Genomic DNA, 13,732 nt, shown 5'->3' on the forward strand with positions numbered 1-13,732 from the left:
TGGGTGGATGGGTGCAGGCATACTCTCATAGAAGCAGCAGGAGGGGGATGGAATGGGAGGTATCAGGGGATGGTGGAATGGAGAAAGGGGATAACATCTGAAAGGAAAATAAATAAAATATCCAATTAAAAAATTTGGATGCTAAGAAACTTTCTGCTGAGTATCTATAGCACCCTACATCTAGGCATACTTATGCCTAAGTAAAAAGGAAGGATCCACTTACTGGCGTATGGCATAATCTCCATCGGGTAACTAATATGGGAAACAGGGCTTTTTTTTTCAGGATGCTGAAGGATCATGGTGGCTGCCAGAAAGATTGGTGAGACATGTTCATGCCAGGACAAAGAATGATACTGACTTGTGAGCTTGCTGAGTGCCCTGATAATGGTGACTGGGAAGCTGTATTGGAAATATAGTCCTGACCTACCTTTGCTTGCCTATATTCCAGATGGGACAAGCTGCCTTGCCTCAAGTTTTAGACCTTGTGGTACAGAAAATCAAAAAGGGAAGCTATAATTACTTTTTTGTTTTTCTCATATGTGACCAATTATTTAGACTCATTCATGGACTGGTCTTGAAATCAACCCAGTGTTAGAAATAATAGACTTCATATGGAAGACTGGATCTGGACATTTTCAAAGACATATTTGGAAGTTAGCTGCAGTTCATTATGATGTTATGTTAGCAAGAGATAATGTTGGGTTAGAATTTAGATTTCAAACAAGTGTTAGTGCATGTGTTAAGGCTCTTTTAGTTGTCAAGTTGAAATTACTTTTGTTTCTTCTACAGTATTTATTGTAAGTTGCACTGATTATACACTTTCTAATTGTCTTAGTGTGCTGAGACCTGGCATGTCTGTTACTGAGGTCTATCAACCAGCTTTTGTTTTATTGTCCTGAGTATTAGAGAAACTTGGTTTTCTTAAAAAAAAAAAAAAAAAAAAAAAAAAAGCTTTCAAGTACTGGAAGAAGTAAGTCAGGCTTTAAGCAGAAGCAAGAGGATAGAAGGCTTGATTATAACAGGCTGGTATAACAGGTATAATACCTTAATTGCTAGTACCACTGCTTCTACAATTGCTTTGACACAAGAAGTTAAGACAGCTACATTTGTTAATCATTTAGCAAAAAAAAAAAAAAAAATATTACTAATGTTGAGTATACAAGAGGATTTAGATAGGCATTTGGAACATTGTATTGATGCTATTTATCTTATTCAAATTATTGGAAGGAGTTTCAGAGTTTAAGAGTAAGAAGCCATCTAGACTGTCATGCCAAATAGCAATGAAGTTGTGTTACTTCTAAAATTTATAACGATAGTCATTATAATTAGGAAAAAGTTTAAAGACTCTTACAGTGTATTTGGCATAATTGTAACACCTCTCTGGATGTTTTAACTTTGCATGGTGAGATTATGAATTTAAAGAATGCTGCTCTGCTGAAATTTGATGCTGCAGATACTGCTAATAAAATTATCCATGGCATGAGGTCAGTATGTCCATTTTGGTCAAGCTTCAGAATGGCATATATAGCTTGATCATTCTAGCCCTTTTTGTCCTGGAAATACTTTTATTCCCGCCCATCATGTTAAAGCTTGTCTTTAACAACATCAACATGTTGGCAGCCAAAGTACATGACTTGAACCTGAAAATGGAGCCTCAGACAGAGTTTTTAAATTAACAGGCTGGCAAGCCAAGGATGGGTAATATTCTGCACAGAGCTTTACCAAACTAAGGCAGAAATGCATTACTTTTGATAATGCATATTCCATGATGGATAAGGAAGGCATTCTTGTCAGAGTAACCCAAGATAGGTTCAGTCTTGTTTAGAAAATAAAAAAGGGGGAAATGTGGAGAGCTTTGGGGACTGCTTGGCAGGAATCTGACATTGGCCAAGGACAAGGAAATTAGCTGCTGGCAGGAATCTGACATTGGCCAAAGATATGGAAATGGGCTTCAGGTAGGAATCTGACATTAGGCTAGAACAAAGAAATAATTTCAGGTAGGAATCTGACCTTAGGCTAGAACAAAGAAGTAATTCCAGGCAGGAATTTAAATCTTAGGCTAGAATAAAGAAGGCTTCAGGCATGAAAATGAATTTGGGCTAGGACAAAGAAGTAGGCTTAGATATTTTGATCATCCTGATAAGCCCTTAGAAACAGTGATTAAGGCAGTGATCATGGGGCTTTGTTTATTGCCTGGCTTGTTCTTGAACTATTTGTGTTTATTGTCTTCATTGTTCCTTGAGTGTGGGTAGCTGACAGAAGGTGGTTATCATCCTTGCAGCCATCTTGAGCCATATACCCTAAAAAGAGACTTGATTACAATAGCCTACAATAGCTGAGCACACTCTGATAACATCTTGCTTTAGATACCTAGGATTTTCTCTTGGGTGTGTGAGACTTAAAGATGTGTGACTTAAGGGTGTGACTTAGAGATCAGATTTAGAGATGAGACCTAAGGGCATGATTAAAGGTGTGACTTAGAGGCGTGGCTTAGAAGTGAGACAAATAAAAGGTGAGAGGCAGACAGGAGAGTTCAGAACAATTTGGAGTAACAGAGATTCAGACACTAGGAGTAGGAGTAGACATTAGACATTCAGAAGAGAACAACTTAGAGTACAACTTGGAACTAGGAATTAGGTTAGACACTTGCAACAGAGAATTAGGCACTTGGCACTTGGAAAAAGAACTTGGAACTTGGAGGCACTAGGAACTAGGGACTTGGAAAGAAGAAGAGAGACTGAAGAATAAATGGGATTGAATCACACTCTGTCTGGTCTCCATTCTTCAAGTCCATCCTCACTCTCTCTCTTGCTGAACCCTGACCCATGGACCGGAGCTGCTTGGGCAGTTCGGGCTAACAAGTTAGTCCCCAAGGCTTTTGGCAGTGAGGGTTCCAACATTGACAGAACAGTCTGAGACATTTTGGCCCCCAAACGTGGGATAGTGCAGTTCTCAACATTTTTGGCCCCCAAATGTGGGGCAGCTTGGGCTGAAACACTTGACTATTTGCATCTATTGTATTGCTAGTTCCTCAACCTAGATCTGACCTTAATACTTGCATGTAATTAAAATGGCAAAAAAGGAGGGGACATGGGATAGGAGATTTTGGCAGGGGAATGAGGAAAGGGGGTGACATCTGAAATGTAAATAAATAAAATATCCAATAAAAAATTAAAAAAATATTTTCCTTGATTGACCATCCCATCAAAAATTATCTAAGTCTGTTCTAGGAACCCAAGGTCAGGATGTCCTAAGTAACTTATCTTACCTTTTGTTAAACTGCCTATTTGTATGAAATGCCCTCCAGCTAACTAATCTTAGCTTCTTTTAAAAATGTTAACTTTGAATTGCTTACTTCTCTGAATCCCACCCCCCCCCCCCATCTCCCCAGCAGCTACCTAGGGATATAATGTTTTTTTTTTTTTTTTTTTTTTTTTTGCTTTTAAAAAACCAATCTTCTGGACACTTGGGGCCACATTTATTTCCCTAAACCCTTGGGTGTGGTCTTAGATAGGTGAAATAAAGATTTTCAATTGACTATAAACTCTATCTGAGTCATCAACTCTGGTGGCTGTAACATTTGTAAATTGAATCTCTTTCCTGATTACCAAACACAACTTGTGTGCTATCTATAACATTTGTAAATTAAATATCTTTCCTGTTTACCAAGCATAAACATGGCTATGAATTTTTTTAAAAGTTATAAATGTAAAGCTTTAAAAAGTGTAAGAAGATGAAGGTGTCATTAACCCTTAACTCATTTCCATAGAGATTAGTGGTGATAGCAGAGGATATATTGCTGTCTATATCCTGCACCCTGTGTTTATGCTCTGGAAAAGTCATTGTCTATCTCTATATCTATCTACTTAACAATCATCTAGCTATCTGTCAATCATTTGTCTATGTATTGTTATCTGTTTTTCTATCTATTGATCTAGCTGTCTATCATCTGCCTTTCCACTGATCATCTGTCTAACTACCCTCAATCTTTCAGTTTGATAAAAGTAGTTCTAATTAAAATACATACTATTTGGTTTACTCCTGTTTTCCACTTTGCTATATTTTGTTGAATGTTCATTATTCCTGTAGAATTTTATAAAAATCCTTTTGAATTGCTCATTAAAATCATTTAACATATTCATTTCTCCTTTGTATTATCATTAAATTGGTAGATGGTCTAGAGAATTAATTATTTTAAGTTCATTATTTAAATTGGATATCTATTATAGGAAGAATATCTGTGCCAACTGACTCCCCAGTTCCCCAATGGAGTCTTATCTGGAGGTAGGATCTCTCAATAAGCTATTAAACCTAAATGAAGCAATAAGAATAATGCCCTGATAAACAAGAATTAGTGTTGCTGTAGAAAAAAATCTCAGAGAAATTTTTTATACATTCATTTTCATTCTCACTCCCTGCCTTTCTGTGTATCCACAGAAAAGAGCAGGTGAGAGCAACTTTCTATAAACTGGGAAAATAGCCCTTACCAGAAATAATGGCTGCCACAGTAGTTAGGTTTGACTTCTAATCTTCAGAATAAGGAAAAAGTAAATTTCTGATATTTAAATAATTTGTTGTGTGGTATTTTTTACAGCATCTCTTGCTGACTCATACCCCATAGAAGCTAAGATTAGTGATGCATGCTTTTGAGAGAAGCACAGTTAGCTTGTTGCTACATTCCTAGTGGCAATATATCCACCAGATCCTTTATTTTACTACATTTTAAAATTGTGGTAGTTGACAAATTGCCTTCTTTTGTTATCTAAACTGCATTTATAAAAATAACATTATTCTCCCCTGTTAAAGAGAAATATAGAATAAATTTTGCCCACCAAACAGTATTTTGATTGAAACGGTTCCAAATTTATACAAAGGGGTAATTAAGTCATTTGGATCTGAATCTGGTTTATAATATTCTTTGATTGGTGTGGGGAGCTGACGGAAGATGGCTATCATCCTTGCAGCCATCTTGAGTCATATACCCTGACAAGAGACTTGATTACAATAGCCTACAACAGCTGAGTACACGCTGATAACATCTTGTTTTAGATACTCAGGATTTTCCCTTGGGTGTGTGAGACTTAAAGGTGTGTGACTTAAAGGCATGACTTAGAGATCAGATTTAGAGACAAGACATAAGGGCATGACTTAAAGGTGTGACTTAAAGGCGTGGCTTAGAAGTGAGACATATAAAAGGCGAGAGGCAGACAGAAGAAATGATTAGTAGGTATTAGGAACTTGGCATTTGGAGGAAGAACTTGGCATTAGACACTTGTACTCAGGGGGCACTTGGAAGGGAGCTTGGAAAGAAGCTTGGAACTTGGAGGCACTAGGTATTAGAGACTAGGGACTAGGAACTCAAGACTAGGGGCTTGGAGAGAAGAAGAGAGACTGAAGAATAAACAGGATTGAATCACACTCTGTCTGGTCTCTATTCCTCTCGTTTGTCCTCATTCTCTCTCTTGATGAACCCCGACCGGAGGACCAGAGCAGCCTGGGGCAGTGTGGGCTCTAACAATTTAGCCCCCAAGGCTTTAGGCAGTGAGGGTTCCAACATTGACACAGCAGTCCATAACATTTTGGCCCCCAAGCATGGGGTAGAGCGGTTTGCAACAGATTGGTTTTTTCTTTAGGAATTAAATAGTTGTGTGAGGGTTATTTTGTAAGTCACCTGCCTTAGACCTCACAGTGGGCATTTAGATAAGAATTCTTGGTACCCTTCAAGGAGAACATTTAAAGAGCAAGCTTTGGTCATTAAGGACTTCTGCTGTGTTCATGTTATTCTTCTCCTTATATTTTGTAACCAAAACGAAGTAGGAATAAAAAAGAAACAAATATTTTCACTGAAGCTTTCAAGTAAGTGTCAAAGCTAGAAAACTATGCTTGGCATTGCCAATTAAAGCCTGTATTTCTATCCAAAGTTAATATTACTACTTATTTGATTTATTATATGATACAAATTAATAGTGTCAGAAAGAAATATCACTTAATTTCCATTCATCTGTTTTATCTGAAATAAACTTAAATGTCAGGATAAATTTCCCACAGCAAAAACACAAAGATAATTATATAAATATTTAGTTAATGAATAAGTTGCTGCAGATCGTATAAGGAAAGGAAAAAAAGGGACCTGATCTGTGAGGCATCAGAGAATCCCCATCTGTCAATTTAATGTTCTTGAGTTGCTAGCATCTAGAAGTGCATGTACATAAATTTGTCTTGTTTGATATGAATAAATAAATAAATGAAAATTCATGCATGCTTCGGGATATACTGACAGTATGTATCTGCCAAGGAGTGTTTATTTTAACTAACCTTTCAAAGTTGTCAATCTGAAATTATTTATTATGTTCTACTATTGCTTATTCAAGACCAGCAGAGTCTGTCTGTAACTGGGCTGCCTCCTTTGCTCCTCAAACTGATAAACTTTGTCTTTTCTCCTTTTATGCCATCAGACTGGCTGGAAGCATATCATTTCAAAATAACAATTTTTTAAAAAGCTTTAGATTTGGATTTTCTTTTCATGTAACATAACATTTTTGGAGTTTTAATCGGAGCTTTCAAGCCTTTCCGAATTTATTTTCTCCATTAATATCTTTATTGTTTCCCTTTTATTCATTTTTTAAAAATTGAGTCTGTATTTAATCTCTTGTTGACATATTACCCAAAATTTTTGTTATTTTATAGATTGCTTTCTAATTTGTCCATAGAAATTCCCTTTGGAATAGCTCTAACACCTCTTTGTCATGTCCCATGTATTTTCTGAATATTTCCATACTTTCCTGCATAATATGTTCCATGTGCATCAAAAAGGTGTAAGCATTGACAATAGTGTTTTCAGTTTTTCCAAAAAGCTTTTGTTTTTTTTTCTCTGTGAACAGAACTTTAAATCATATTGTCTTGAACAGATGTGCTCACTCATGGTGAAATGCTATTGTTTTATAGGTTCTCAGAAGACACAGTGTAGATATATACACTAATATGCATAAATATAAGTTTATGTCATTTCTTCTGGGTCTAAAGTGATGCCACCAAGATTACACACAATAGCCTAGGACATCCAGAAGGTGGTTGGCTGATTGACCACCAATCATCAGACACAACAGTAACAACAAAGAGATTGATCTGACACCATAAAAAAAGTAACCAAAGAAAGCGTTTTCACGTGATATTTTTGAATACAGACTGAGGCCATAGTGTCTTTAAGATGGGTTTCATTGCTAAGAAGAGGCATTATGACCAAGACAACTCTTATAATGGTCAAAATTAATTGGGACTGTTTTAAAATTCATAGGTTTAGTCCATCATCATCATAGTGCAGACATAGCATCACAGATATGATGCTGAAGTAGCTGGGTTCTACATCTTGATCTGTAGGCAGCAGAACAGGACTGTTCCACACTGGTCAGAGCTTGAGAATAGCAGACCTTAAAGCCTACACCCACAGAGACATAATTCCTCCAAAAAGGCCTCCTCTCATCACTAAAATATCACAAGAACAATTTCTTGGCAACATACTAAAATTCTCCTCTGAAACCTCTTGAGCGAGGCCACCACAGTTCAAATGACTCTCAGCATCAGTGTCTTCCATATTTCTACTAGAATGGCCCATTAAACCTCATATAAAGCATTCCAGTGCTTTTCAAATCTAAACTCCCAAAATCCAAATTCTACCAAACAAAAACCTGATCAGGACTACTATCACAGCAATATCAAACTCCTTGTACCAATTTCTGTCTTAGTTTGGGTTTTATTCATGTGGAAAGACACCTAAATAACTCTTATCAAGGAAAACATTTCATTGGAGCTGGCTTACATTTTCAGTGGTTTATCTATTATCATCATGGCAAGTAGCATGGAGACATGCAGGCAGACACAATGCTGGAGCAGGAGCAGAGAGTTCAACATCTTAATCCAGTGGCAGCCAAAAGACTGTCCTCCACAGGCAGCTAGGAGGAGGCTATGATTCCACACTGGGCAGAGCTTGAGCACAGAAAACCTAAAAATCTACCCCAAAATGATGCACTTATTTCAGTAAGGCTACACCTACTCAGACAAGGCTACACCTACTAATAGAGCCACTCCTGGTGGGCCAAGAATTCAAATATACTAGTCCATGGGGATCAAACTTATTCTATCTACCACATAATATAAGTAGAAAATATAAAATCTCTCTTTCTTTCTCACTCTCTTTTGCTCTCTCACTCTCTTGCTCTCTCTCTTTTTTTTCTCTCATGGCTAAAATAAGGTGTTTTGCTTCATGTTGATTTTTCAATTGTTGATTGATTTTTACTCATATTGGTCTTCTCTACCAATACAGTGGTTAAAATATCAATAATAGAATTTCTCACTTAAAATTTCATAATATCTTCTCTAGAGTGATCCTTAATTTCTGTAGGTATTCATTTAATGAGTGCCTTCATAGATGTCAAATTCCAATATTTCTAACATTTGCTTACTGAGGTACCCTTTGGTTCTTTATGGCTTGTATTTGCTTCAGTACAAGGGGTAATGATTTCAACTTAAGTGTGCTGCTGCTCTTAGGCTGATCAGAAAATTTAGTTCAGAGTTCTCTTTATTTTCTTTATTCACAATTTTTATATTGAATGGTGAGAAATGTAGCTTTTACTGTGCACAATATATTTATATTTGTCTAACCTCAAGTTCTGAATTAAAAACTTACATGATTGTAAGGACTGGAGGGCAAAAATCCTATTAGTACTGTCCAAAATTTGTGTGTAATTGTTTTTGTTTTATCTCTAGAATATATGGTCAAAAATCCTAGAGTATAAGGTCTTAGAAATTTTTCTGTTTTTTTTTTTTTTTTTTAAACAGTAGTTTATTTTAGCTCATGGATTGAGAAAACAGTACCTACTGGGGAGGAGTGTCGTGGCAGTCAGAGCTTGAGGTTGCATTTAACAGTCTGCCTTAAGTAGTCAAGAGTGATGAAAGAGATGGAAGTTTGTTCACATGCTTTCTCCTTCTGATTCAGTCCAGGACTCCAGTCAATGAGATAGTGCCACCTATAGTCAGAGTGGGTCTTCCTCTTCATGTTTATAGAAACATTCTCACAGAAGCATTCAGTGTTGTGTACGCTAAGTAATTCTTTTTAAAATCAGTCAAGTCGACAACAAAGAGTAACTATTACAGGGGTTGGAGAGATGACTCATTGCTTAAGTGCACTTGCTGTTCTTATACGGAATTAGGTTCCATTCTTAGCTGCAACACATATATCAGGCAGCTCATAACTGCCTATAACTACAATACACCCATAGGCATGTGTGAACACACATAAAGACACACAGATACGCACGCGCGCACACACACACACATACACCACACAGAATAAATAATAAACAATACCAATTATAACCCCAGTTGCTTTTATTCTCAATTCTAAAATTCTATCATTTACTGACAATTCCCAACAAGCCAAGAGACTTGAACCTAAGTGCTCTTGTTGATATTTTTTTCTGCCTGATCAGCCCAACTGTACTTTTCCTGTGTCTGATGCTGCTACCAGTAACATCGATTAATTTTTAAATCAGAATAATATATTCTGATTATGAATTCCCCTTTTCTACCCCTCCCAACTCTGCCCTTCTCCCCTTTCTATCCAGATCCATGTAAAACAAACAAAAAATAAACAAACAAGCAAAGAAACAGGCTTCTAAAGGATAATAATAAAATAATATAAAATAATATAAGATAAAATAATATAAAACAAGATAACAAAAATAATTTATCACATCAGAATTGGACAAAACAAAACAGAAGGACAAGAAACCAAGAGGAGGCATATGAAACAAAGAGCCACTCATTCATATACTCAGGAATCCAATAAAATCACTAAACTTGAAGCCAAAATACATATGTAGAGGGCTTGATACAGATTCCTTGCAGACCCTGTGAATGCTATCTCTGTCTCTGTGATTTCATGTGTATTTTTATCATGTTACTTTGGGGGACCTTGTCCTTCTAGAATTCTCCATTCCCTCTGGCTCGTACACTCTTTCTGCTTCCTCTTCCACAGGGTTCCTTGAGCCCTAGGAGAGAAATTGATGAAGGCATAGTATTTAGGGCTGAATGTTCCAAGTTCTCTCATTCTCTGTATAACATCTGGCTGTGTGTTTCTATAGTTTTCATATAATGCCATAGGAAGTTTCTCTGATAATAGCAGAACAAGAAACTGATCTGTGAGTATAGCAAAATGTGTGTCAATTTATTGCTACCTTTTCTTCTATCTCTATCTATCTATCTATCTATCTATCTATCTATCTATCTATCATCTATCTCTTTATATGCCAGTAGTATTTGATTTTACCTTTGGTTCCCTAGGATATAAAGTCTTAGGTTTTTGGTCACCTTAAGCAGTATCAGGTATAGATTTCATCTCATGGAATGGACTTTAAGTAATATCCACTATTGGGTGGTTACTTCCACAAGTTTGTACCATAATTGTCTTAGCATATCTTGAAGTCAGGACACCACTATCTAATAAAGTGATTGTGACTGGCTTAATGTTTATGTTTTTCTTTTGGTTGCATGCAGAGTATCTTCCTGTACCAAAGACAATAGGGCTGAACACTCTACATTAGCACCAGTTTGACTTTTTCATATTTGATGATTTGTATAGGTTCAGTTTTCAGTAATAGAGACTTGCAGTTAGGTTGTGGAGAGCTAGATATTGGCATGACAACAGTCTGATTTGTTTGGGGTGATTCCCATGGAACTCCTTCTGACAACAACTTAATTACATGTAACCCAATCCTGTCACTGAAAGCTTCATTTGATGACAAGAGATGTCCAGTTGAGGCTCTGTCTCCTCCATTATTTGTCAATTGATTTTTAGATAGCTTTCATATGTGTATATATTTGAGGTAATTTTTACTATATAAAGTTTCCATACCACCCTGCAAATGGCCTTGATTTTAGTTGTTTCTCCTTGTATTCACCCTCAAATCCCATTCTTCCATTCTTGAAATTTGATCATCCTGTTCTAATCCCTATCCCCATTCATAACTATGTATTTTATTTCCCTTTCATAAAAATATCTGCCTGTCCATATTAGTTGCATATAAAATACTTAACCACCATGGTTCTACATATGTAGCTTGGATATCATTGAATAGCTATTATCTACATATAAGTGAATACATACCACATTTATTTTGGGGTCTGAGTGTGAACTCAGTAAGACTTTTTTCCTAGTTCCATCCATTTACCTGTGAATTTCATGTTGGTTTCATTTTGTTTTAACAGCTGAGTAATACTTCATTGTGTAAATATACCACATTTCATTATTTGTTTTTCTATCGAGGGACATCTCCATTGTTTACATTTTCTGGCTATTATAAATAGGGAATATATATAATATATATTATATATATATATAATATATATATATTATATATATATACTAATATATATATATATATTAGTATAGCTGGATCCTGGATCTTGAGTTAGATTGAATCACATCATTCTGAGGAACCATCAAACTGATCAAACAGGTTTCCATAGTGGTGGTATAATTTTGCCCTCCCACCAGCAGTGGATTAGTATTCCCTTTGTTCCACATTCTTGTCAGGATAAGCTGTTACTTGATTTATTGCTTTTAGCTGTTCTGACAAGAGTAAGATGAAATCTCAAAGTAGTTTTGATTTGCAATTCCCTGATGGCTAAGGATGTTAAACATTCCTTTAAGTGTTTTTCAGCCATTTGAATTTTCTCTTTTGAGAATTCTGTTTACATCAGTACCCCGTTTTTAATTAAGTTATTTGATTTTTGAATATCTAGGTTTGATTTTGGTTCTTTATATTCTTTGGTTTATTATATTTGGGGTATTAGCCCTCTAGTGGGTTTGTAGTTAGTTCTCTGAATTCATTTTGCACAAAGCTACTTTGTTAAAAAATGTTTATGATTTTAGGAGATGCCCAGTGGAGTACTTCAGGTTACTTATGTATACTTTCATATCATTTGCAAATAAAAATATTTTGACTTTTCTATTTCCAATTTGTATCCCCTTGATCTCATTCAATTGCCTTCATCTAGCTAAAACTTCTAAGCTAAAGCTTCTAAGTACTATATTGAATAGGTCTAGAGAGAGCAACTTTGTCTTGTTCCTGATTTTAGTGAAATTGCTTGGTCTTTCCCTCCATTTAAGTTGCTGCTGATTATAGGCTTGTTATTGGGTATTTTATTTATTTACATTTCAAATGTTATCCTCTTTCCAGGTTTCCCCTCCAGAAACCCCCTATCCCATCCCCTCCCTCTGCTTCTCTGAGGGTGTTCTCCCAGCCACCCATTCCTACCTCCATGCCCTGCATTCCCCTACACCAAACCTTCAAAGGAACAAGGGCCTCTCCTCCCATTGATGTCCAACAAGGCCATCCTCTGCTACATATGCGTCTGGAACCATGAGTCGATTCAGGTGTACTCTTTGGTTGGTGGTTTAATCCCTGGGAACTCTGGGGTTTCTGGTTGGTTGTTCTTCCTATGGGGTTGCAAACCCCTTCAACTCCTTCAGTCCTTTCTCTAATTCCTTCATTGGGGACCATGTGCTCAGTCCAATTGTTGGCTGCAAGCATCTGCCTCTGTATTTGTCAGGCTCTGGCAGAGCCTCTCAGGAGACAGCTATATCAGGCCCCTGTCAGCAATCACTTCTTGGCATCCACAATAGTGTTTGCATTTGGTGACTGTATGTGGGATAAATCCCCAGGTGAGACAGTCTCTGGATGGCCTTTTCTTCAGTTTCTGCTCCACACTTTGTCTTGTATTTGCTCCCATGAGTATTTTGTTCCCCCTTCTATGAAAGATTTTGCCTCATAATTTAATTCATTCATTTTTAATTTTTATATAGATTATATAGATTTTTAAAATTTACTTTTGATTTAGAATGATCTGAGTGCCAGAGCCTAGGAATAGATTGGTACTTCCCAACTTGAGCAGCATAAATTGAACTAGAAAAAAGTAACACACACACACACACACACACACACACACACACATTGGGCAGACAACTCACCACATCAAAGCCTATTACAGAGAACTGTTTGAAATCTAAAGTTTCTTTTATCCTATCCTACCCATACATTTTTACATCCTGATGTTTATTCTACATGGGTTTTTTGTTTGTTTGTATTGTTTGTTTTGTTTTGTTTGTTTGTTTGTTTTTTCAAGACAGGGTTTCTCTATATAGCCCTGGCTGTCCTGGAACTCACTCTGGCTGGCCTCAAACTCAGAAATCCACCTGCCTCTTCTTCCTAAGTGCTGGTATTAAAGGCGTGCGCCACCACTGCCCCGCTACTATTCTACATGCTAAGGTATTCATTGCTAACCTTGAATTTATGTCAACTAGCATCATAGTATTGTCACAGCTGTGAAAAGAGATTCATCAATACTTGGACACTACTTCAGTCAGGAAAGGAACCAACCTAGAATTTATGTTGATAATTTTATTACTTGATTTGCTAAAATACGGTCAATGAAATGAATGATCTTCACTTTGTTCTTGCTGTTTGTGAGCTGTAAATGTTCTGTTCTGAATCAACCAGGTTTATTTTGAATTTCTCCCACGTTTGCTTTAGCATCAAATGCCCTTTAGTATAGAAAATAGTGCATTAATTTGATATCTGGATATGGAAAGAAACACAAAACTTCAGATGGCTAATGCATCCTGAAAAGCCTAACTGTCTCTGTGTGCGGATATGCTGAGCTTTCAGTGTCTAGA

This window comes from Arvicanthis niloticus, chromosome 7 (assembly GCF_011762505.2).
Source record: "Arvicanthis niloticus isolate mArvNil1 chromosome 7, mArvNil1.pat.X, whole genome shotgun sequence".
In the NCBI taxonomy this organism is placed as follows: domain Eukaryota; kingdom Metazoa; phylum Chordata; class Mammalia; order Rodentia; family Muridae; genus Arvicanthis; species Arvicanthis niloticus.